The sequence below is a fragment of the Panicum virgatum genome, chromosome 3K (assembly GCF_016808335.1).
Source record: "Panicum virgatum strain AP13 chromosome 3K, P.virgatum_v5, whole genome shotgun sequence".
In the NCBI taxonomy this organism is placed as follows: Eukaryota; Viridiplantae; Streptophyta; class Magnoliopsida; order Poales; family Poaceae; genus Panicum; species Panicum virgatum.
In genome coordinates this window covers 54491111-54517499 of record NC_053138.1, presented here as the reverse complement: position 1 = coordinate 54517499, position 26389 = coordinate 54491111, and the positions used below count along the sequence as shown (strand labels likewise).

The 26389-nt window shown below is 47.1% G+C and overlaps 1 pseudogene across 1 annotated transcript; it reads left to right on the top strand.

The window, feature by feature from the left end:
- Positions 1 to 6361: 6361 nt before the first annotated feature.
- Positions 6362 to 26384, top strand: LOC120699681 (annotated as a pseudogene). Its single transcript, XR_005685537.1, has 18 exons — positions 6362 to 6637; positions 6891 to 6943; positions 7083 to 7210; positions 7298 to 7497; positions 7591 to 7664; positions 7749 to 7818; positions 8293 to 8346; positions 8444 to 8539; positions 8702 to 8752; positions 8842 to 8931; positions 9047 to 9161; positions 9247 to 9318; positions 9438 to 9623; positions 10193 to 10290; positions 10550 to 10598; positions 10708 to 10773; positions 24102 to 24860; positions 25587 to 26384. The product of XR_005685537.1 is annotated as a golgin candidate 6-like (transcript).
- The last annotated feature ends 5 nt before the right edge of the window (positions 26385 to 26389 follow it).

The following is a 26389-nucleotide window of genomic DNA, read 5'->3' as shown; positions in this document are numbered from 1 at the left end:
TGAATAAGAAAGAAAAAGCTACCGCATCCTATTTCCTCAAGCTATTAGGTAAATCATTACATTTGAAGTATCTAGTAGGCATAAGAAAAAAAATGTCAGAAGGATTTTTCTCCCTTGCTTCGGATCGACTGATCCTGAGGAGAGCTTTGATGTGTGATTGGGTTCCGGCTTGCTATTGTTGTTGGATTGCCTCGATGAGGGCACAAATTGTCAATCTACATTGTATTGGGGCCTACAACCATGGATGGATAGCTGCCTAACGCTATCTCCAACAGAGCACCCAAACGGCGAACCAAACCCAAAAATGATCGTGCACAGTGTTTTGGGTACCAAAACCGTTGTCCCAACGGAGCACCCAAACACACTACCCATTTTTGCGTCGTAGGTGAGAGGATAGGCAAATATGCGTCTTCCTCTCGTCTCGACCCAAATGTGCGCCTCTGCTGCGCCACCCCCACATCCCACGGCCTTGCGTCACCCTCCGCCTCGTCCTCCCACTGCTCTGCGCCGCCGGCTCGTCCTCCGGCGGTGCCCCGCACCCAAACGACTGAGAGGCGGTCGAGCTCTTCCATGACTGGGCCGGGGCCGATCTCCTCCATGGCCGGTGCTGCCAGGCGGTCCCGCGGACGACGACGGCGAGGAGCTCCTGCGGGCGAGCCCGCGGCGGGGAGTAGCCGGCGTGGCGAAGACCGGCCGCAGCGAGGAGCAGCCGCTGCGGCGGGGCACAGCTGTAACACCCCTGTGTTAATTGTGCTCGCTAATCATGTGTTTAATCGCTAATCATGGCTTAAGAGCGTCATTAGCGTTAACCGAGTTCGCGTGTTAAACATCGTTTTAGCCGTGATCGACTATGTTTTTCTCCTTGATCCGAGCCTCAAATCAACTTTCGCCCAAAACGAAAGTTGTAGCTCTTCTTTGGCTCTGCAACTTCTATTTTGGCCAAAATTCAGGTGCCAATATGAAATTTCAAGTTTGGACGGTCAAAAGAAGCTCAAATGCAATTGAAACGGTCACGGTGCCTCCCCTGTGTTGCCGGTTACCACGCCGATCTCGACGTCGGAGTCGCCACGCATCGCGCCGGCGAGCCCATCGTCACTTAAGCCCCCCCCCCCCCCCCCCGCTGTCGAGTCGGACGCCAAGTCCAGTTTCGCCTAGGGATGAAAATGGTCGGGAAAACCCCTTAACTGTTCCCGCAACTGTATTTTTTGGTCGGGAATGGAAACGGGAACGGAAAAATCAGACGGGAAAACGAAATCGGTATTACGGGATATCGGGAACGGAATCAATCGGTCGGGAGCATGCCGATTACGATCGGGAATCGATAACTCAAAACGGGAAAATACATACAACCACTTCAAACATTTAACTCGATAAAATAATTACAACTATGCATAAATAACATGGAAACAAGACTCATATAACTAAGAAACACAGGTAAACTGAATCACGAATTCACAATTCACGTTGTAACACATGCAAACAACAATTCACGTTTCCAACACAGGTAACACAGCCGACTACGACAAATACGGGAATTCCCGCGGGAATTTTCCCAGCTGAAAACGGGAACCGTGAAAACGGTCGGGAAAACACCCCAACCGTTCCCGTTCCCGCCCGTTTTCCCATTTTGTTTTCCCATTTTCCTATTTTTTCCGCGGAAACGGTTTACGGTCAGTTTAAATAGTAAACGGAGCCGGTCGGGACGGGATTTTCCCGTCCCATTTTCAACCCTAGTTTCGCCTCCCTGATTCCCCTTCTTCGCTCGTGCGGAGCACGCAGCGGGCTGCGCAAAGCCCCCCCCCGCCGGAGTTGCGCTGGCCGCCCTCCACCGTCTCGCCGCCATTTCCTCATGCCTCGAACCCTCCAGAAGCTCCTCCACCCCATCCTCTGCCTCCAACCCCCTGCCCCGAGCCGGTTTTGCCGTTCCTCGGCCGGAATCGCGCCCGAAATTGCCGGCCGCCATTAACCCTAACCCAAGCTCCGCCCCCTCTCGTCGATGTCCATCTTCCGGCCTTCCTCCATCCAATCCGAGAGCACAGTGAGCTTCCCAATGCCCTACTCCATCTCTCTGACCTGGTTTCCCTTGGGTTCAAGCGCCACCATCGCCGGGAACACATCGCGCCGCCGCTTGCCGCCGCTCGCCCGTCGCGGGGCTGCTCTGCACGAGCCCGCGGGCCGCCGCCGCGCACCCCGGGGCCAGCCAGCCGCCCTGGTTGCCGAGCTGCCTCGCCGCCCCGCCGGTGGGGAACGCCGCCGTCGCCGCGTCCGCCCATGGCCACGGCCATGGCCATGGCGTGCGGGTGCAAAACAGAGGAGGCTGGGCTGGGCCTTCCACTGCCATGTGGGGCCCAGCTGTCAGCCGGTTTAGGGTTTATGGTTTCTTTTATTTATTTGTTTAAATGACTGAAATCTTCCAAAATTCGTAGAAAATCATAGAAAAATGCAAAAAATGCAAATTCAATTTTATTGGCTTAGTTAAATTCCGAACTTCAGAGGAAAATTATCCTTGCTTGTGCTACATCAGTTGTATTTGTGCTACAAATTGCCTTGTGTTTAATCATAATTAATTTATTCCTGCTGTTTCGTTGTTCTAAAAATCATGAAATTTATGCATTAGCCTAATCTTTGCATGTGTAATCCACTGTAAAAATTTTATGTGTTGGTGCTGTGCACTTTTGGGTAAATCTATTTATGTTTAGTTTAACTTGCTAGAGTTAAAATAAATATTTTCGGTTAGCAATAAATGTTGGAAAAATTGTGTGGCATGCTTTATCCAAATCATGTTATTTTGATAAATTCTTGTGGCTTGATCATATCTGCAAGTTGGGTACTTGCTTTTAATTTGTTCCTAGCTAGGCTCTTTTCTTTTATATTTGTGGTAATTAATTCTTTCATGCATGTGTTTTTGCAACAAAACAAGCCATTGATTATTTTGATCCATGTTGTTCTAGGGTTGTATTTAATCCTTCAAAGCGAGTTTAGTAACTTTTGTTTGATAGGAAACACTTCAGGCTAAAAGGCATTAGAACCAAAGCTTGTACATCAGTTCTAAACCATTTCTGTCGTAACCCTAGTTGGGAGGTTGCTCCGTAGACGCTTTTGGAGTTTGGTCCATGCCTTTCATTGTGCATAGTGCATTGCATCATTTCATGAGTCTCGTGCATGGCATATTTTATTCGTATAGACGCTGAAAACAAAGTCACCTACAAGCTGATTGCCGAGCCGGTCCAGGAGCCTTCCGCAGGAGAACCGCAGCCAGGAGAAGTCAGTTGATCAAGCTCCCGAAGAAGTCACTAACCCTGCTGACCTGCAAGGCAAGCCCCGGAGCATAACCCCTACTTTCAGTATCCAATGTTATTATTTAAGTATTGTGCATTAAGTTTTCTAGGAGTTGAATGAAACCCTAGTATGCATGTCTCCCTAAGTACCTATGAGTCTCTACTAGTGTACAGGTCGTTAGTACTGCAATGCTTAATCAGGATTCAGTAGAAGTCGAGTGATCCCTGTCACTCGCGAGATATAGGTCCTTGTTACTTATGAAAGAGTTGCTAGAGAATGAATCTTTGGGACAGAAAGGAAAAATGGAGACCGGGCGGAGATGAATTTGGTTATGGATATGAAAGGTATGGAAAGTGAGTCTCCGCCTGTGTCGATTGAGGACAGTACTAACCACATGCCGGAAGTAGGAGGTAGTCGAAACCGGTAAGCTGTGTACCGCTTTACAACGATACTTTGAATCCCTACCTGCTACGCTGGGCGTGGGAGTTGGCGGGTGTTGGATGGATGCCACCTTCGGGTTCTCTGGGAGTTCGCCGTTAGGGGCCCAACACCTGGGTTTTAGCAGGCGCGATTCAGATGTTGTGGTAACGATGGAAACAGTTGATGCGTGTGGCCCGACGGGGTTTACATGTGTCGTGTTGGTTAGGTCTATCTTGCAGGGTTAAATGGAATCGATTCGCCGTGACTCGCGGATATGAGAACCTTGATTTCTCTGTCACATCGTAGTAAATGATGTAATTGGGAATGGAAAGTTGAGAATATGAGGTATGGCTGTGGTATTCTGCAAAGATAATGTGATCAACCATGTGTGCTCTAGATGTATAGGCAAATCTAGTCGGTATTGGTATAATAAACTTGAGCTAAAATACTGAAAGTAAGGATCCACTATTAGTAGCTTTTCAGCAAAACAACTCCAGAGCCAAACATCTTTACATGTCTAGGAGTCGGCTAAGTATATACCATAGTCGGGTAAGACTTGCTGAGTATTAGTATACTCAGGGTTGTTGTTGTAACCCCTTTGAGCAGGTTGTGTCTCTGCTGACTTCGAGGAGGTTTGTGCGTCCTGGTTTGGACAACCGCTTCCTCCTGGGTGGACTGTCAAGTGGGTCCCGTCTTCTCCGTGAAGGTCGGGCAGCTCGGCATCACATCGGTGGGCAGGATGTGGAGTTCACCTTATATCGTCGTTTGTCTCTACCGTATGGTTTTTGAAACTCCGTTTTAAACTTCCGCTGTACGTTTAAAAACTCTGTATTTTTGATCTATCTAACTTATCCGTAAAACTTATTGTTGTAATTTAATTTGGTTTTGTTGTATGCTTGTATCACCTGTGCTCGTCTTCGTACGGGTCTACTAGTGCAATTGTGATCCTGGAGTATAGTAGTTTAATCGGGATTTACCCGACAGCCTGTCAGATTACACCGTTTTAATTGCACAATAACTTGATTAAGTATTAAGATGATGATTAGTGCACTTAAGCCGGTTTAATTTAGACGGTGCTGCTACAACAGCTAGGCGGGACCGCGATGGGGTGCGGCCAGCGCTGCCAGGCCGCCCACGGACGACCACGGCAAGGTCGGCCCGCGAACGATGACGATGGCGGCGGCGAGCCATCTGCTCGGCGGGGATCTGAGCTCTCCTTTTGGGTCCGCTGTTGGAAATGGAAGGTTTGGGTGGTGACCCTTTTTTCCTGCGTGTTTGGGTGTTGGAAATGGAAGGTTTGGGTGGTGACCCTTTTTTCCTGCGTGTGACCCAAACGAACGAATGCATCTCGCATTTAGGTATCCGCTGTTGGAGATAGTCTAACATGTCTTTCATGGCCAACAATTGCTTTCATACATTGTTGATCCTATATCCAAATACAATGAAATGCTTCACGAAAGGGATATGTTGCATTTGATTGTTTTCTTTTAGCTCTATACAATTATACCTTTGGATGATGTATGAACCTTCACCGTTCGAGCATTTGGAATCTCACCTCTTCAAGGCTGCAAGTAGCATATTTTTAGTTGTTTCCTACATATATGTTGCGGCGTTTGTTTTTGTCACTCCTCATATATTTGTCATTTTCATGTGTTGTTTGATGTGTCATGCAGGTTGCACTATATAAGGTAAAAGTCATGCACATTCTAAACTTGGTTAGTTCTTTGCTTGCGTCCAAATCCAATGAAGTCCCTCTATCATCTCCAACGAGATATGTTTGGAGATTGATGATCGAGCCCTGACTTGGCTAGGGTTTCATTTGTTGCTGGCGGGCTTACAAAGGGGGATAGCGGGCGATAGTAGGCTTGCTGATGGGCATGGAGTAGTGAGGGTAGCAGTAATGAACATTGCTGAATAGGGGTAGAATGGAGAGGATGATATAATAGGGGTAATACAGTGGTTTTGCGAGGCTTCAATAGGACCCCACTGTGTCATGCGAGTTAAGGCGATGCCATGGGATGACACTCATGGAGGAAGAACAAAACTATTGAATCTTTATCAAACACAAAAAATAGTGCCAGGAGTCTTTAGCAGTTTTTGATACGCATTTTTAGTAAGTTTACGATACGCATCTGAACTAGCAAGTTCTGCAGAAATTTACATAACTAGTAATGCGCAACGAAGAAGGATAAAATGAGTTCCAAGAAGAAAACCCTCGCAAATCTGGATGTTGGCAATGCTGGATGGTAGACGAGATCCAACTTGGCGAGTCAACAAGATTCGAAAACTCATACGAGTCTTTAGTATCTGCATACTCTCTCCGTTCCAAAAAAACCTTGTCATTTTAGGATTCAAAATTTGTTCCAACAAACAAGTCACTTTTTTATTTAGAAAGTACATGTATATATAAAAATCAATTAATATCAAATATTGTAATAAATAAAGACAAATATAATTATTTTATCTTTTAGACAATCTGTTCTACAATTTCTAAAATAATTTTATTTTGGGACGGAGCGAGTATACTCCAAATCGCAACCTGGGCTGCCACGTCATCTCGCTTACAGGAGTAGCAAAATCAAGCAAAGCAAGACGTTAACCCCCCCGTGACCCGATCGGCTCCGTTCTCTCTCTCTCTCCCGAGCCAAGCCAGCTTGCCCGACTCGCCTCCGCCGCATCCGACCCCACTTCCCCCGCTCCGATCTCCTCCGCCGCCGCGCGCCGGCGCCGGCGCCGACCCCTCCCTCCCCCACCTCTCCCTTCCCGCCGAGGACCTTCCCCGGGCCAGTTGATCCGCCGCCCGGGCGGTTCCCTCCTCCTTCCCTCCCTCCCTTCGCCGTCTGCCCCCGCGCTCCCGCAGGGGCGCCGCCGTGGCGGATCCATGGACCGGTCGATCAACTTCCGCGGCATCGCAGGGAGCGCCGGCAACATCATGCAGGTACGCCCGCCCGCCCGCCCGCTCGCCTCCCCCACGCCCCTTGACCGACCCCCTAGCTAGCTCCCGCTGCGGCGGCTGGGGGACTAGCCGCTGCCTTGCTGCTTGCTGGGCGTTCACCGGTTTTGAATTCTCGCACGGTGTGATCTATCGTAGTGGCAGAGTCAAGTGCAGTCTCCCGGTGGTGCCTAGTGGCTTGTAGAGCCGGTTCGATGCTTACTAACCTCGGGTTTTCTCCTGGCGTGTGTCCTTGCAGGGGATGGGGAAATTCGTTTTCGGCAATGAGGGTCCAGAGTCCAAGGAAGATAGGTGGGTTTACTTGCAAATTCCATGTTTTGTTTTTTGCTTCACTACTGCTGTAATACTGGCCCAATGTAAGGTAAGTAGCAAATTGATTGGTGTGCATTACTTATATCAGTTATCCTACTATTGTGCCCTGTGGATGCAGCTACGTCGAGAGATATCTTGACCGGATAAGCAATGGCACCATACCCGATGACCGGAGGTCGGCCATGACCGAGCTGCAGTCGCTGGTGGCGGAGAGCCGCGCCGCGCAGATGTCATTTGGAGCAATGGGTATTCTCTCGTCATGCTGATATCTGCTCCCGAGACGCTCTGGCAAGATTGATGCATGTTTACATTTCTTGCTAATTTGCGAAACAGGTTTTCCTATCCTCCTCAATGTTTTGAAAGAGGATCGGGAGGACGTAGAGCTTGTGAGAGGTGCCTTGGAGACCTTTGTGAGTGCATTGACTCCTATTGAGACGTCACAAGGGCCCAAGACTGAGGTTCAACCTGCATCGCTGAACTCAGATCTGCTTTCCCGAGAAACAGAAAATATTTCCCTTCTTTTGAGCTTATTGGTGAGTGCGCATCTTATGCTTTCAAAACATGCAACTGGCATCACCTGTTTCATGTGTCCTGGGTCCTGACTTTTGCTCTTGTTTGGTCTGAAGCCAGAGGAAGACTTCTATGTGAGATACTACACAATCCAACTTTTAACAGCTTTACTTACAAACTCGCTGAAAAGGTGCCCAGTAAGTCTTGTGTGTCCTGTTGAGATGCAAAAACTACACTAGAATCCCATGTAACTGCTTTTCTTTCGGTATGTCAGATTACAGGAGGCAATTCTATTGATTCCTCGTGGTATAACAGTTCTGATGGACATGCTTATGGATCGTGAGGTCTCATCTATTTTCTCAATTTCTCTTAGGAAGAACACATGCCATTCCTCATATGCTTTATTGATTATTTATCCTTGTACGAGGATTGTATAAACCTCTGTGGGAAGACTGCATGCTCTTTTGTATGAAAATTATTTGTGTGCTCAGACTAGAGTGGTCCTAAATCAATAACTATGCAATCATTAAGTCTGGATCATTATCTATCGTTTTCTAAAGGTCTGTTACGTGTGTACTCAGACTTTCTACTAACACAGAAAAATATTTTTACTTTATCGGCACCTAATTCTGTCATAGACTCCAGTATGAGTTACAATTTTGAAAAATGCATTTCTCTTGTAAATGCTAACAACGTATTACCCGATGAGGTTTCTTTTTTTATCCAAAGTTCGTTGTAATAATAATCAGTTAATCACCACCAGCCCTTTTGGTATATCTCGTTTCTCATATGATTGCCTATTTTTGGTTGTCTTGCAGGTCATAAGGAATGAAGCACTGTTGCTTCTTACTTATCTGACCCGTGATGCAGAGGTTAAACCTTTTTAACATTCAATGTTGATCTGTTATGTTAATAATATTTTCTCTAGATTCCTATAATTAAATTAATTATTAATTCTCTTTCTTCCAGGAAATTCAAAAAATTGTTGTATTTGAGGGTGTGTTTGAGAAGATATTTAGCATTATAAGAGAGGAGGGCTCCTCTGATGGAGGTGTAGTTGTTCAGGTGATTATCTTGGAACAACATGATTGGCCTTTCGAAAATTTGTTTATTGGTGTTCTTTGTCTGAAATTGGCCGCAAAACGTATTTGTTTCAGTTAAGCCATTTCTAATTTTCTATGGGTATATAAAGTTTAGTTAATGCTAATATGTTCCTCCATCGAGCAGGATTGCCTTGAATTGCTAAATAATTTAATTCGACACAGTTCGTCCAATCAGGTTCATCCTCGTTCCCAAAAACCATTCTGAAGTTTTAGTTCTTCAGATCTATTTTTTGACACCATTCTTTACTTTGTGCCGACAATCAGATGCTTTTAAAAGAGACAATGGGCTTTGACCCATTGATAGCAATACTAAAGATCAGGAGAGGCAGTGCATTTAATTTTACTCAACAAAAGGTATTATTCACCTATCTGTTTTTTATGATAGATTTCTCGGGATTATATATCAAAAGTTCTTTCTTAGTTTGCATTAGCTGCATCTTTACTGAAGCCATAAACTGTGTCTATTTAGACAGTAAATCTTCTTGGTGCTTTAAATACTGTTGAATTACTTTTGACGGGGGGGCCCATCCAGCGAATCAGGTAAAGATGCTAACAAGAACGCCAATCAAGCTGCATTGGCTCAGGTATCCTTTTCTCCCTTCACATTGTTTATGTGACATCTGAACCACTTGTAACTAAGATTTATATGAATCCCCCTTATAATGATAGAAAAATATACTGGACCATCTTCTGTTATTGGGTGTTGAGAGTCAGTGGGCCCCTGTTGCTCTTCGCTGTATGGTAATTCCCTTAGTTCTGTGCATTATTACTTTCTATTTGGTTGATTAGTTCCTGTATTTGTCTTTTCCAACTTGTGAATTCTGCTTCCTTGTTTAGCATTGACCATATATATTTTTTAGGCACTGCGATGTATTGGCAATTTGGTGTTGAGAAATCCTCAGAATCTTGATTCTCTTGCGAAAAAGCAAGTTGGAGAGGAGCCTCATGTTCAGCCTGCACTGAATGCCATCTTGTCTATAATCTTGCGGACCTCTATAGCACAGGAATTTGTTGCTGCTGATTTTGTATTCAAGTGTTTCTGTGAGGTGGTTGTTCTTCTGATATTTGTCTGTCTTATTTAACTATGTCTAAACTAGCAAATACTTCCCCCGTTCCAAATTATAGGTCGTTTTGACTTTTCTAGATACATACATATGTTTTGCTATGCACCTAGATATACACTTCTAGTGTATATCTAGGTGCATAGCAAAACATATGTATGTATCTAGAAAAGTCAAAACGACCTCTAATTTGTAATGGAGTACTAAGAAGGCAGGTAATCATAGAAGTAAATGTTCAATTTACGTTATTATCATCTGGATCACAATAATCATTGCTAGCACATATGTAAATCAGAAATAAAAGATGAAAAGTCGGAATGAAAGGCCCATCATAAAACTACATAACATTGTAGACAAACTAGAAATAGGACTAACATGACTGGAACTCACAAAGTATACTTCTATTTTTTAGTAATCTAGGATTACTTGTTCAGTATTATAATAATGTTCTAAATTCTTGACATGAAAATATTTGGCTAGTATTTGTGTTAAACTACGCCTTTAATGTTAATTCCCTAGACAAAGTGTATAATGGTTTGTCATTTGTGAAACAGAAAAATCCCAATGGTCAAGCATTATTAGCATCAACTATTGCTCCACATCCGAACCAAGGAGATACACATCGGGCTGCAAGTGACATGCCTTTTGGAAGGTTGGTCTGTTGGTTGTACACAAGTAGCAGCAGTTTACATTACTGCGAACATTAGCCTTTGCTGCCTTCTCTTACATTTATAAATTATTGCCTGGCCAAGGGTAGAATAACATATATCTTCACTATTAGATAATTTTGCCATTCCATTCTGGCAGTGCTCTTGTTGCTTCTGCCAAATTTAATGGCTCATTGTAGTATTGATTTCATCATTCATCATCTGCACCATTGTGCATTGCCTTACATTGCTATTTAATGACAGTATACTTCTGCAAGCTCTGGTTTCAAGTGATGTTAATGAAGATATGGAGGTGAAGCTTTGTAAACCTAAACTCCACTTTACAGGAAATTTCTACTAGTGGTTCCTGTTTAGCATTGTTGTAAGCAAGTTTCTCTGACGTTGCAACCTAAAATATGCAGGCATGTTGCAGAGCATCTAGTGTTCTTTCTCACATTATAAAGGACAACTTGCAAAGCAAGGATCGTGTATGTAGCCTTTGTCCTTTTACTTTTAGTGTCATTCTACCTGTGTAGAGAAGCAGCTATCCAACTGCTAAAAGTTTACTGTTGAGTGACTCCACTACTGTACTACTGTTCATAATTTCAAAAAATAAAATAAAAAATAAGTATCTACGATGTGACACATGGTCTTTCTTCCTTAGTACATCCTTCCTTGCTTTTGTTGAGATTTACTAAATTTGCTGGTTATTATTGTAGGAGAATAATGGCTTGTCTTCCTCTAAACCCTAGTGTTGACACAGAATCGCGCCAACACACTCGAATGCGCTAGAACGCGCAGGAGATCGTCAAAACGATCTGAACCAGCGATGCCCTGGCGGACCGGTCTGACCGGTTCCGCAGACCGGTGTAGAGCAGAGAACCGCGAAGACCTAGAAACGCGAGCTCGGGAGGGATCCTGTCGGAGCTTGGGCGGCTAGGGTTGCTCTGAGGTCAGCAGGCCACTCAGAACGTCTTCAAACGCCGTAGAGACGAAAGAAGAAAGCAATCTGGGTTGGAAAAGGCTAGGGTTTGAAAGACAAAAAGTAATGCGATATTTTGATTTGATTCGATTGGGAATACCTCAATCGGTCTTAGCCTTTATATTTATAGGCTGGGGAAGTCGTACCCCTCTCCAAGTCGGTTTATACAAGAATTTCTAAAATAAAACGAAGCCTACTCGGATTACAACTGGACAGACCGGTCTGACCGGTCGGCCTCTAAACTGCCAGAATTGGCTGTCAACATATGCCCCCTATTTTTTGGTGAGTTTCACAAGCCAAAAAGCAAAAACTATCCTGATGTACATGTTTTACACAGAGCATACAAGTCTAAAAATAAAACTAAGGGCATATCCAATACCGACCATCTTCGTCCTCATGCACTTTGCCATACGCTAGGATAGAACTTCTTGAAGTACCTCTCATTGATAGTCCTTGGTAGACGCTCACCTTGCACCGTCTCCACCATATACGAATTACCGGAGATAACTTTAATAATCTTGTATGGACCCTCCCAACTTGGCGACTATTTGCCAAATTTGTTGCTTTTCATCCCAAGAGACAAAATTGTCTTCCAAACTAGATCCCTAACCTGAAAAGATTAAGTTTTACCTTTTTGTTGTAAGCTCTGGTCACCCGAAGCTTGTCTTTCTCAATCTCCTTCAAAGCCTTCAAACGCTTGTCGGTCACCTCATCAATATTATCCATCATCAAATCATGGTAATCAACAGCGGAGAGGTCATTTTGCTTTGCCAATCTATATGCATCCAGATTTACCTCAACAGGTAAAACGGCCTCTTGACCATACACAAGCTCAAAAGGAGTAATCTTAATAGCACCATGTCTAGATATACGATGAACCCACAATGCTTCGGATAACACTTCATGCCACCTCTTAGGATTTTCTTCTATCTTCTTCTTGACAAGTTTGATCAAAATCTTATTACTAGACTCGGCCTGCCCATTGGCCTGAGCATAGTATGGAGATGAATTGAGCAACTTAATCTTGTAAGATTCGGCAAAGGCACGCATCTCTTTTGATATAAATGAAGAACTTTGATCCGTTGTCAAAGTTTGTGGAATGCCGAATATATGAATAATATGCTCAGTAATAAACTCAATTACCTCCTTATGTGTCATATTATTCAAAGGAACCGTTTCGGTCCATTTAGTGAAATAATCCGTAGCAACCAATACGAAGCGATGCCCCATTGAAGATGGAGGATTAATTTGTCCAATGAAATCCAACCCCCAACCTCGGAACGGCCATGGTTTAATAATAGGATGCATCAGCGCAACAGGGACCAATTGCAAATCACCAAATCGCTGACATTCTTCACATTCTTTATAGTACTTGAAACAATCGGATATCATGGTGGGCCAATAGAAACCGGCTTTTCTAAGTAACCACTTCATCTTGGGAGCCGATTGATAAGTACCACAAATACTTTCATGAACCTCACCCATAGCAACCCGGGCCTGATCCGAGTCTAAATACTTGAGAAGCAAATCTTCGGCAGTTCGACGATAAGGTTCATCGTCAATTAAAACGTACTTCAAAGCCAAACGCCGAATATTTCTCTCTGCACGACCAGGATCTCTCAAATACGATATAAGAGGAACCCTCCAATCATAGGCTTCGGCCGAGACAATTGAATCATCTTTTTTGGCCGAATCTGCATCACCGGTCAGACCGGTCTCTGGACCGGTCAGACCGGTCTGGGCAGTCAGACCGGTCTCGCTGACCGGTCGGACCGGTGCGTCCAGAACCAGACACTCAGCTTTCGTTTGCATCGGCTTGCGAATATTGAAATATTTTTTCGTAACATTATAGCCAGATGCTTGCTGAGCCAGAGTATTTGCCTTTTCATTCTCTTCTCTCGGAATATGTTTGATAATAAATTCATCGAAGGAAGAAATAATATTGAGGCATTTATTAAGATTTGCATTTAGAGAACCATTATAGCACTGGCATACCTTAGAGACTTGCTGCACCACGAGAAGAGAATCTCCGAAGGCTTCAACATGTTTCACGTCAATGGATTGCAATAATTCCAAGCCAAATAGAAGAGCCTCATATTCAACTTGGTTATTTGTGCACTCTTCTTCTAATCGGTTTGAAAATTCAAAAACAGCACCATTTGGAGAAACAAGAACAGCACCAATCCCTTAACCATCATCACAAACTAATCCATCAAAGTACAACTTCCATGGTGTGCAACTAATATAGCCGACTTTTAGATTATGCTTGTCATTAATCCGATGCTCAACAATAAAATCCGCTACAATTTGGTCTTTCATAGATTTTAAAGGTTCACAAGCCAAATCATATTCAACCAAAGCATAAGCCCACTTACCGATTCTACCACACAAAATTGGTTTTTGTAACATATGCTTGGTCACATCGGTTTGACATACCACTATGCAAGTACTATATAGTAGATAATGTCTTAATTTGGTACAAGCATAATAAAGAGACAAACACAATTTCTCAATAAATGTATACCTCGTCTCCGCATCAATAAGTCTTCGGCTTAAATATGTAATGATATACTCCTTCTCTTTGGTTTCTCGAGTCAAAACAACCCCAATAACTTTGTCTTCAGCAGCCACATAAAGTCTGAAAGGTACTCCTCTCCTAGGTGCTTTGAGTACGGGTGGCGAAGACAAATAAATCTTGATCCTCTCAAACGCTTCTTGCTGTTTTGCATAAGAGTAAAAGAATCGATCTTCCCGGACAAGTTAGATATAAACCTTCTCAAGAAATTTATCTTGCCCAAGAACTTCTGTAAATCCTTCTTGCATGTAGGGGCTTCAACCTTCCTCATGGCTTCAATTTTTTTAGGATCAACCTTTATTCCATTCTCATGAATAATGAAGCAAACAAACTTTCCAGCCGATACACCAAAAGCACATTTGAGTGGATTCATCTTCAAACCATACCGGCGCATCCTCTCAAGAGCAAGTCTCAAATCGGCTAAATGATGATCCAAACCGGCCGATTTAATGACAATATCAATGTACACCTCCAAGATGACACCAAACAAATCATGGAAGATTAAATTCATAGCTCTTTGATAAGTCGCACTCGCATTTTTCAAACAAAAAGTCATAACAACCCACTCAAACAAGCCGACAAATCCTGGACATCTAAAGGCCGTTTTAGATATATCTTCTTCGGCCATGAATATTTGATTGTAACCGGCGTTACCATCAAGAAAACTAATGATACGATGTCCGGAAGTCTCATTGATCAACATATCGGCTATAGGCATAGAATATTCATCCTTGGGAGTAGTTTTATTAAGATCTCTAAAATCAATGCATACTCTATTTTTCCCCGAATTCTTTTTCTCAACGGGCACAATATTAGAGATCCAATCAGCATAACGACAAGACCGAATAAATTCAGCATCAAGTAAACAATTAATTTCAGTTTTAATTCGGTCATAAATAATGGGATTGAAACACCTAACTGGTTGTTTATAAGGTCTAAAACCGGCTTTAATCGGTAAACGATGCTCAACAAGATCACGACTTAAACCGGATATTTCATGATACTCCCAAGCAAAGCAATCAACATATTCCTTCAATAAATTAACCAAATCGGTTTTATATTCAGCCGATAAATTTTTGTTTACAAAGGTCGGCCTAGGGATAGTTCCGTCACCAATGTCTACCTTTTCTAAAGGATCTTCAATGGCTTCACACATATTGTTCGTACGCGCCCGATACTGATCTAGCCTCTGCTGTAACCACTCTGAGTTGGACCGATCGGGGTGTCCGGTCTGACCGGTCGGCTCTGTGCACTGAACGGGACTGGACCGGTCTGACCGGTCGGCACAAGCGGTCTGACCGGTCGCTTCTGGAGCTTCTGTTGTATTCATCTGATTTACATTAAATGATTTAGTCGATTATCCATCGGCTTTAGTACAGCAGAAACAAAACCATCCTTAGTGCAACTAATCAAATCATAATCGGACAGATCCACGCCCGATAAACACTTGACGTTGTCGTGTGCACTAATAGAATCCGAATCGGCTAAAGCAACAAAGGATGAAGTGTCCCATGGACAATCTCAACCTCATCGCCGATCCACTGAACTAGAAACTGATGCAAGGTAGAAGGAATGCACTGATTTGCATGAATCCAATCCCTCACAAGAATCAAATTGTAGTTACATTGCACCTCGGAGACGAAGAAAGCCGTAGCAAGCGTCTTGCTCCCAATGGTGAGCTCCATGGAAGCAACTCTCTTGGCGCTAAGAGGCTCGCTCCCTCCAACACCACTGACCGTCATGTTTGTCTTGATCAAGTGCTCGTCTTGGCCACCGAGCTTCTTGTACAGCGAGTAGGGCATAAGATTTAAAATGGCCCCACCATCCACTAGCATGCGAGCCACAGGCTTCTCATTTATGTCCCCTCAGGTAAAGAGCCTTCAGATGGTTGTCTTCTCGCTTGGCTTCTGGAACACAGCTTCACGGGGCCCAAACTGAAGATGAGTCAAATCCTCTTCTGGAACCACGAAGTAATCCGAAGACAAGTGCACCACATTAATCTCCAAGTTGGTGCGCTCCGGAGACGCTTCATAATCCACCAATTCCTCGTCTTCTGCTGTCAGAGGAACTGCTGGGGCTTCGTCTACAGAAGTAACCGAAACGGGCGGTGCCGATTCGGTTGCTGGCTCTGCAGTAGGCTCTACCGGTCTAACCGGTTGGTCAGAGCGGTCTGACCGGTCGGCTGCGGCGGTCCGACCGGTGTAGCTGGCTGATCAGCTGTCTTGACTTTCCAAACCTTGCTCTGAGGGAACATGGGCTTGTATTTGTTGAAGTCCTCATCCCTCATCTTCTCTTTATCCTGCTCCTTTTCTTTGTTGCGAAGGCGCTGCAATTTCCTCTTCTGTGTATGAGTTAAACCTGAAGGGCACCACCTAGGCTGGTGGTACTTGTCCGCTGCGTTCTTACTGCCACTGGTCTCATGATCATTGGCCATGACCGGCTTTTGTGAAGGAACCTCAACCGATTTCTCTATGTCCATCGTCTTTTTGCCCGTATTCTTTATGGGCACCTTGACTTCACTGATTTGAACAACATCGGTTTTAGGCTTCTCTGGATTTGCAACAAGCTTCTGCTCCTCTTTCTTTTCCTTGATGCGATACTCGAATCTTGGAGCAGGAACCTAGCCCGGCCTCTGGTGAGACCGGTCTGACCGGTCAGAGGTGATCGGTCTGACCGGCTGCACTGGACCAGATTGGTTTTGTCCCAATCGGTCGTGCACGGGCACCCTGGAGTTTTCCCCTTGATAATGTGGAGGATAAGGCATCGGGAAACACTGCATCCATATCCCTTCATGCTCCCATGCCGGATTTGTTGCACTTGACGCCGGTGGCATCCATGGCATGGTAGCATATATCTTCTGGGGAGGATACAATGTGACGACATCACCTCTGCGCCTGCTGGATTCCCTCCTTGGAGACACTGGACGATCTTGGCGCGGTGGCGATCGCGGTCTCTTTTTTAGCGGCCGATCTTTTTGAACGGCCTTTGTGTATTTGTTCAACAACTGGTCGAAGGTGGGCTTCTGATTAGCAGCCCTTCCCTGCACCTTCACCTCGTTGGTCTTCCAAGTACCCACTTCCGGACGCTTTGGCTTGAAAGTCCGGGGATGGTCACCAGAGCGGTCTGACCGGTTGGACCGGTCTGGCTGGTCGGAGACACCGGTCTGACCGATCGTGCCTGATCAGCAGACCGATTTTCTGGTGGAGAGCTTACTTGCCCTCCGAGTCTGGGATTTCTGACAATGATCTTCAGAGTATCCTTGCCATCATCAGTCTTCTTTTTGATAACTTCCCGGGCAAAGATCTTGTCACTTGTATTCATCGGTCTTGGATCACCGATGACAACATGCTTCCCCTTTGCTCCTTCGGCTTGTTCCGGCCGAATGAGCACATTTGGATTGTTCAATTCCAGCGTATGAACATGGAAAGGAGCCTTGTCAATTTGCATCTCAGAAAGTACTAATCGTCCTTCATTAATGGCCGATTGTACCTGTCGACGAAAAACATTACAATCATTAGTAGCATGAGATGTAGTGTTATGCCACTTACAATATGTATGTCGTTTAAGTTCGTCGGGAGACGGAATAGCATGTGACAATCGGATGTTACCATTCTTAATCAATTCATTAAAAATCCGATCACACTTAGAAACATCAAAAGTAAATTTCAGCTCCTCTTGCCATTCTTTTGAATCGGCTTGAGAGACGGATCTGAACCGGGTTTGGTCTTTAATGGCCAAACAAACTCAGCAGCATATACTTCCTTACTATCATCGTCCGAACTATCCGAATCATGATCAAGAATATGTGTGTTGGACCGATGAGGCTTGAAAGTATCTTTGGCATTTTTAAGTTTAAACTCTAAACCCATGACTTTGACCTACAAGAAGTTCACAGTATGATATTCAAAGCCCTCGAGTTTCTCTTTCAAATAAGAACGTAAACCATTAAATGCCAAATTCGCCAAATCCTTTTCGGAAATTGTCAAACTAAAACACCAATTTTTAATTTCATTAAATCTTTTAAAATAATCTGAAGAAGATTCATCACATCCTTGCTTAATCGATGTTAAGTCCAACAATTTTGCTTCGGTTTCCCCACTAAAGAAATGATCATGAAACTTATGCTCCAACTGAGCCCAATTGCGAATAGAATTAGGAGCAAGCGAGGAAAACCAAGAGAAAGCCGTTCCAGTCAAAGATAAAGAAAATAAACGCACACGCAAAGCATCATTGAAACCGGCTTCTCCTAATTGCAAGACATATTGACTAACGTGTTCCCAAGTTGTACGAGAATTATCACCATTAAATTTAGTAAACTCAGGAATACGCTAACCAGCAGGAAAAAGAGAAATCAAACTCAGCGGGATAAGGTTTTTGATATAAACGTGTAGTACCCATATCCACCCCAAGCTTACTTTTAATCGCATTTGCCAGATCCTTTTTGAACTTAAGGAGATCGGCCTGATAGTGCTTGCTGGTATAAAACTTAGAAAAACGATGTGCATTAGAATTTCCATGCGCCATTGTTTGTGAAGATGTCGGGATCGGTCCTTGGTTAGATCCAGATCCTCGTGGCCCTCCCGCTACAGTAGTAGTGCGAGGTGGTGTATACAGTGACAATTCATTAGTTCGGCTAGGGGCAGCCGAACCTGGAATTGTCTCGAGAGGCGTCGGCGACGGTACTGAGTAACCGGTCTGACCGGTTTGATAACCGGTCTGACCGGTCGGACTGGTCTGACCGGTTTGATAACCGGTCTGACCGGTCGGACCGGTCTGTGGGACCGGTCCGGCTGGTGCTGTGTGCACGGTCGACAGTGGCGGGGTTTGCTCTGAGAACGAGTTCGGCGGCATACCATAAAGTGGTTCAGATGTGAACTCAGGGGTAGCCGAACTCTAATCTAATGAGTTAGGATCTGACATTGGTTGTTTACCTTTAAGCGCATCAACATCACTACTCAGTTTAATCAAAATATCACCCGCAGTAGCTTGTGCAGCAACAATCTTTTGATCCATTATAGATGACATTCGATCAAACATATCAGAGGGAGAGAGGCTTACATTGGGGATCTCTTCAATCTTATCCTTGCTAAGCTTGAGAGACGGCAGTACGAACTCCTATACCCTCTTGACGAGGCCACCACGATCCTTCTTGAAGCCTTTCAAGAATTGTGCCTTGACGTGCTCCTCCACAAGAAGGTAAGCCTTGCGCTCCTCTTCGGTGAGCTCCTCCATTGTAGCCGTGATGATGTTTTCCTTGTCGATCTCTGAAGAGCCCATCTTCTTCAAGGAGTAGACTAGATCGGTTTTAAAAACAGATTAATCTCTCCCCAGCGGAGTCGCCAAAAAGTATGTTGACACAGAATCGCGCAAACACACTCGAATACGCTAGAACGCGCAGGAGATCGTCAAAACTATCTGAACCAGCGATGCCCTGGCAGACCGGTCTGACCGGTTCCGCGGACCGGTCTGACCGGTGTGGAGCAGAGAACCGCGAAGACCTAGAAACGCGAGCTCGGGAGGGACCCCGTCGGAGCTTGCGCAGCTAGGGTTGCTCTGAAGTCGGTAGGCCACTCTGTCTTCAAACGCCGTAGAGACGAAGGAAGAAAGCAATCTAGGGTTGGAAAAGGCTAGGGTTTGATGACAAAAAATAATGCGATATTTTGATTTGATTCGATTGGGAATACCTCAATCGGCCTTAGCCTTTATATTTATAGGCCGGGGAAGTCGTACCCCTCTCCAAGTCGGTTTATACAAGAATTTCCAAAATAAAACGAAGCCTACTCGGATTACAACTGGACAGACCAGTCGGCCTCTAAACTGTCAGAATTGGCTGTCAACACCTTGAAGGGTGGGATATATAGTTCCTATATATGGGCCTCTAGATGGGCCTCTATACATGGGCTCAATATACACCAACACCCCTCGCAATCTGAACTACCGGCGCAACGGTGTTCAAGACTGGACAACAAGAAAACCAACACCCCCCGCAGTCTGAATTACCGTCGCAGCGGTGTTCAAGACTGGATAAGAAGAAAGTACAAAGGGCAAACACCCCCCACAGTCACAACTAGCCACATGCTAAGTTGAGGCTGGAGCGAAACTCCGAGAAGGTCGAGGAGGGTAGTCCCTTGGTGAAGAGGTCGGCAAACTGGGATGTGGTCGGGACATGGAGTAACCGAACATCGCCGATGGCGACCTGTCGCGCACAAAGTGCAAGTCGATCTCCACATGCTTCGTCCGCTGATGCTGAACGGGGTAGGTGGAGTGATATACGGCGCTGACGTTGTCGCAGTAGACGAGCGTGCTCTTGGCGAGCAGGCTGTGGAGCTCCGCCAGAAGCTGTCGTAGCCAGGACGCCTTCACCACGCCGTTAGCGACAGCACGGTAATCCGCCTCGGCACTGGAGCGGGAGACAACTGGCTGCCGCTTGGACGACCAGGAGACCAGGTTGCCGCCCAGGAAGACGGCGTAACCGGAAGTGGAGCGGCGAGTGTCCGGGCAGCCAGCCCAGTCAGCGTCGGTGTAAACAACTAGCTCAGCAGAGGACGAGCGGTGAAGCACCAGGCTGAGGTCCACAGTGCCACGGATGTAGCGGAGGAGACGCTTCAGCGCAGCAAGGTGTGACTCCCGGGGATCATGCATATGGAGACAGACCTGCTGAACAGCGTAGGTGAGGTCCGGCCTGGTGAAGGTGAGGTACTGCAAGGCACCGGACAGACTCCGGTAGGCAGTAGGATCAGCCACAGGATCACCCAGATCAGCAGACAGCTTCGCCTGAGTGTCGACAGGAGTGGAGCAGGCCTTACAATCAGTCATCCCAACCCGCTCCAGAATATCGAGTGCGTACTACCGCTGGTGAAGAAGGCTAGACGGGCGAGTCTCAACAGTGACGCCCAAGAAGTGGTGGAGCTTACCAAGATCCTTTATAGCAAACTCCTGCTGCAGAGAGATGACACGCTGAAGCACCTGCTGACAGGAGGCTGTGAGCACAATGTCATCGACATAGAGCAGTAGGTAGGCAGTCTCATCCCCACGGCGGTAGATGAAAAGAGACATGTCAGACTTGGCCTCGGTGAACCCCAATGTCAGCAAGAGCGTGGCGAACCGAGAATACCAAGCCCGAGGAGCCTGCTTCAGACCATAGAGAGACTTGTTGAGCGCAATAGACCATGTCCGGACGACTGGAGTCCACAAATCCCGCTGGCTGAGAGCAGTAGACAGTCTCGGACAGAGTGCCATGAAGAAACGCATTCTTCACATCCAGTTGGTGTACAGGCCAGGAGCAATAGAGCGCAAGCGAGAGGACCGTGCGCACCGTAGCGGGCTTCACCACTAGACTGAATGTCTCATCATAGTCCACACCCGGCCGCTGAATGAAACCCCGGAGAACCTAGCGAGCCTTGTAGCGCTCCAGTGTGCCGTCAGTCCGACGCTTATGCGTCTAGATCCACTTGCCTGTGACCACATTGCAACCAGACGGACGCGGCACGAGGTCCCATGTCTGGTTAGCAAGAAGAGACGCGTACTCCTCTTGCATCGCGCGACACCAGTTAGGATCTGCCAAGGCGTCGCGGACAGAGGAGGGTAGGCGGAGAGAGTCGCGGCCTGAGACGCCATCCGCCGGGTCACCATGGGATGGATATGCCGAGGATCCCGATGGATGACTGGCGGGTGGTACACCGCCGGCTCGACTCGAGAGCGAGTCGGCGGAGGCGGTGGCGGCGACGGCTTAGGTGTAGGAGACGGCATCGACGGCTCTGGCGTGGGCGCCGCAGGAGTTTTCGGAGCCGGAGGCGGCGCCGGTGTCGGCGCCGAACGACGCCGGTACACCTGCATCGGCTGAGCGTACCGCGGCGGCGCCGGTGTCGGCGCCAAATGACGCCAGTACACCTGCACCGGCTGAGCGTACCGCGCAGGTGCAGGGGAAGGCACCAGGGCCGCGCGTGGCGCAGCAGGAGACACCAGTTCAGCGCGCGGCATGACCGGAGGTCTGGGTGCCGCGCGTGGCGCGGCCGCGGGCACCGGTGCCGCGCGCGGCGCAGCATGGATCACTGGAAGCGGTGCCGGTGTACCGGAAAAACCTGCAGGGAAAGGACAGACAGGTAACGGTGGCTGAACCACCGGGTCGGTCGAAAACAGTGAATCCAACTCGGGGGTCAGGAGAATGTGTGGAGGAGGTGGAGTAGGGGAAATTCGACTCGTCAAAAACGACGTGTCGGGAGATCAGGACGTGGCGAGAGGTGAGGTCAAAGCATCGGTACCCCTTATGGTCAGGGGAGTACCCAAGAAACACACGAGTCGAGCGGGGCGCCAGCTTGTGAGAAGCGGCGGCGGAGGTGTTAGGGTAACATGCACACCCGAAGACTCGAAGGTGGTCGTAGCGAGGAGGGGTACCGAAAAGAGCGTGGTGTGGGGTGGGAGCAGGAGAAGCAGTGGACGGAAGACGGTTAAGCAAGTAGGTGGCGGTGTGGAGACTCTCAGCCCAGAAGCGCGGGGGCAGAGAGGCCTGGATCAGAAGGGTGCGCACGACGTCGTTCGTCGTGCGAATCATCCGCTCAGCCTTGTCGTTCTAAGGAGAGGTATACGGACAAGACATACGCAACTGAACACCTCGAGAGAGGAAGAAGGAATGGGAGGTGGAGTTATCGAACTCACGCCCATTGTCGCACTGGACGGCCTTAATGGTGAGGCCGAACTGAGTGGACACCCAGGCAAAGAAGTGGAGGAGGGTGGGGAAGGTCTCAGACTTGGTGCGCAAAGGAAAAGTCCAAGAGTAATGAGAGAAATCATCCACCACGACCAGATAATATTTATAGCCAGACATGCTGAGTACAGGAGATGTCCACATGTCATAGTGAACAAGATCAAAAACATGCGCAGCATGCGAAGAAGAAGAAAAGGGAAGTCTGACATGACGACCTAATTGGCACGCACGACAGAGGTGCTCAGCAGGAGCCCTAGTACATGGAACATCGGTACTACGACTGAGCTGAGCCAAAACGTCGCGGCCGGGGTGTCCAGATCTAGCGGGCGGGGCCTGGTCGGAGGAAGAGACGCTGTGCTCGGGGACGACGGGCAGCTGGTCGGAGGAGACATGAAGGAAGTGCTTCGCCTCGGCGACCCGGAGAGCGAGGGCGTCGGCCGTGGTGCGCTCGCGCTCCCAAGCGAGGGCAGCCTCCGACATGGCGGCGAGGAGGGCCGCGGCGAGAGCGGCGTCGGCTTGCTGCCCACGGAGGGCGGCGGCGGCGAGCGGCGCATTCGCGGGAGACATCCTGAGCCCAGACCACGCGGGATCGGGCGCGGCGTCGGCGGCAGGCTGCTTGCCGGTGGCGCGGTGGGCTGCGGCCTGTGCGGCGGCAGCATCGTCACCCACACCCGCTGCAGCAGCGGCGTCGGGCTGCACAGGCGGAGGCGGCAGCTGGGGGCCCTGCCCGTCGGCGGTGGTGGCAGCTGCAGCGGCAGTGCCCGCGGCCCCCCCGGCCCCCGCATCTGGCGCCGGCCCAAGGATGACCAGGGCGGCGGCCAGGGCGCGCGGCTGCAGGGGGGCCGCCCGGCAGCGGCAACAGCGCCCGCTGCGGCAGTGAGGGCCTGCGCGGCGGCAGCAGCGCTCGCTGCAGGGGCGGCTGCGACCCCCGCGGCCCTGGCGCGCTAGGCAGAGGCGGCGGGATCGGGCAAGGAGAAGGCGGCGGCGTGGCCCCCTGCACCCGCGGCGACGGGATCGGCTAAGGAGGAAGCGGCGGCAGCGTGCCAGGCAGTGTGGCCCCCTGCACCCGCGGCGACGGGATCGGCCAGGGAGGAGGCGGCGGCGGTGTGCCAGGACCACGCGGCAGCGGCTGCCGAAGCAGGGGAGGAAGGAAGGGGAGAGAGGAGGGGGCGCTGGCGGCCGGCCATGGCTGCCGGCGGCGGCGGCTGGGGTAGGAGAGGGAGGAGACGGAGAGAGATCTAGGCTAATGATACCATGTAGGAAAGAATAATGTCTTGTCTTCCTCCAAACCCTAGAAGGGTGGGATATATAGTTTCTATACATGGGCTCAATATACATCAACAATTATGGTATATTCTTCTTTATATTAAAGTAACTACTAATTACTCATGTTATTTTTCTTACTATAAATTATTGGAGGGCTTAAGTGCCTCCTTTTGCCAATCGTATGACCACTTGCATGATCCTATGGCTTCTCATATTTCTTTTATATCTCTTGTCTCATTGTCTGTATAACATTAGATAGAAGGTTTTCTAACAGCTAAAATTCCTTCAGGTACTGCAAATCCAGCTTGGGACACCTGCACCATCCTTGGGACGCACAGAGCCGCTACTGCACCGTATTGTTACATGTTTGTCCATTGCAGCTTCAGCAGACGGAGAAAATGACCAAAGCAGCCACCTAGAAGAATCGTACATTCAACCTGTTATTCTTCGGCTACTCATCGTATGGCTTGTTGACTGTTCAAATGCTGTCAACTGCCTTTTGGAATCAGCAGTGCATCTGAACTACATAATAGAGCTTGCTTCAAGCAAACGTTACACTGCTTGTGTTCGTGGACTGGCTGCTGTTGTTCTAGGTGCTTGCGTCCTGTACAATGCTAGCCGTGAGAAGGGCCGTGACACCTTTGCTGTTGCAGATGCTATAAGTCAAAAGATTGGCCTAACAACTTACTTTTTGAGGTTTGATGAATTGCGGAAAAGCTTGGCACATCCATCGTCAGAGCAGCGGCACCGCAAGGAGCTTTCCCGATCAAGTGCAAATAGCATGTCAGATTTCCAAGAGATTGAGGAGGATGCAACAAATAAAGACGATCAACACCCTGTCCTCTCAGAAATATTTGATTCACAGTTTGTTGATTTCCTCAATAAGTTTGAGGCTGATATTAGAGAAAACATAATGGACATATTTAGTCGGACAAAAACTGCAACTGCAGTTCTACCTGCTGAGTTGGAGCAGAAGAATGGGGAGGTCGATGGAGAATATATCAAGCGATTAAAGTCATTTGTGGAGAAACAGTGCAATGAGATGCAGGTATGTTTCCACTTGCTGTGCGCTCTTAAGCAAAAACTTTCCCATTTGCTATATTACTTAGTACTTCGAAAGTTTGAAGATAAGAAATAATCTCTTATTATGCATTGCCATAAAAATGAAATGGCATTAATTTTTTGGGACTCCTGAACATAATTTGTATTTCAATAATCCAAAGTGAAGATTAAGTCAGTTAGGAAGGGTCTTCTGCCATTATCGCATCAGCAAGTGGTTCTTACATGAGAACTGAGGTTATTCACTACCGAGTACTGACTACTCCCTCTGTTCCAAAATAAGTGCACCTCTAGTTTTTACTTTTTAGTATGAATTTGGTCAAATTTAAAATGGTTTCACTTGGACAAAGCTAGAAGTGCACTTATTATGAGACAGAGGGAGTACTTTCTAAGTTGTAAAAATACTTTAATCTTATATTTTTAATTAGGCAGAGTTGGTTCTTGCAAAGTCAGTTGATTCAACATTTGAAAAGTTACCTTTTAGATAATATTTCGTTAACATAGTTGTCTTCAATATAAGTTGTGAATGGCCATCCTTATATAATATCTTGTTTAAGTGGCCATAAATAGTTGCATATAGGTTGATGGGTTTCTGAAACTGGTCAGCACCGAGGTGTGTTGTTGCTAGTGTTTTTTCGACACTGCACTGCTCTGCCTGGCAGTATATGGCACATAATAAAAAGGTAGTGATGACATTGCTAATTGTATTTTTCAGGACTTACTGGCTCGAAACGCAATGTTAGCAGAAGAGTTTGTGAAAACTGGTGGTGGCAGCACTGCAGATACATCCCAGAAACCTAGCAGTGGTCGAGAAAGGGTCCAGATGGAAGCCCTCAGACAAGAACTCGAGGGAGCAAAACGGCAGATAGAGTCGCTCAAAACTGAGAAGTCCCAGATTGAAGCTGAAGCTAACCACCAAAGAAACCTTGCACTAAAAATGGAGTCTGACCTCAAGAGCTTGTCAGACGCATACAACAGCCTTGAGCAGGCTAACTACCGCTTGGATGCCGAGGTGAAAACCTTGCGGCAGGGAGGCAGTGTGCCCTATCCTGACGTGGAAGCGATAAAAGCACAAGCCAAGGACGAGGCCGAGAAGGACAGCGGGGCAGAACTGAATGATCTTCTCGTCTGCCTTGGGCAGGAACAAAGTAAGGTCGAGAAGCTAAGTGCAAGGCTGGCAGAGCTTGGCGAAGACGTGGATACCCTGTTGCAAGGTATCGGTGATGATACAGCCATACCAGATGATGACGATGAAGATGAAGATGAGGAATAGTAATATATTCGATTATTATGTGGTCTCCATGTGTAATTCGCCATGTTGGGTCAAGATGTTGTGATGGCAAATGTACAGTGGATAATGTTTGGACAAAGGTACCATTTCAGTTTTAAGTTATTTGTGGAGGATGGGACTAAATTGCTGACTCGCCTCATTTTTAATTTGGTTCTCCCAATGAATTTACATTTACTCAAGTAACCAAACTAATTTTATATTTAGGGTTACCTGTTGAGCACAGTAGT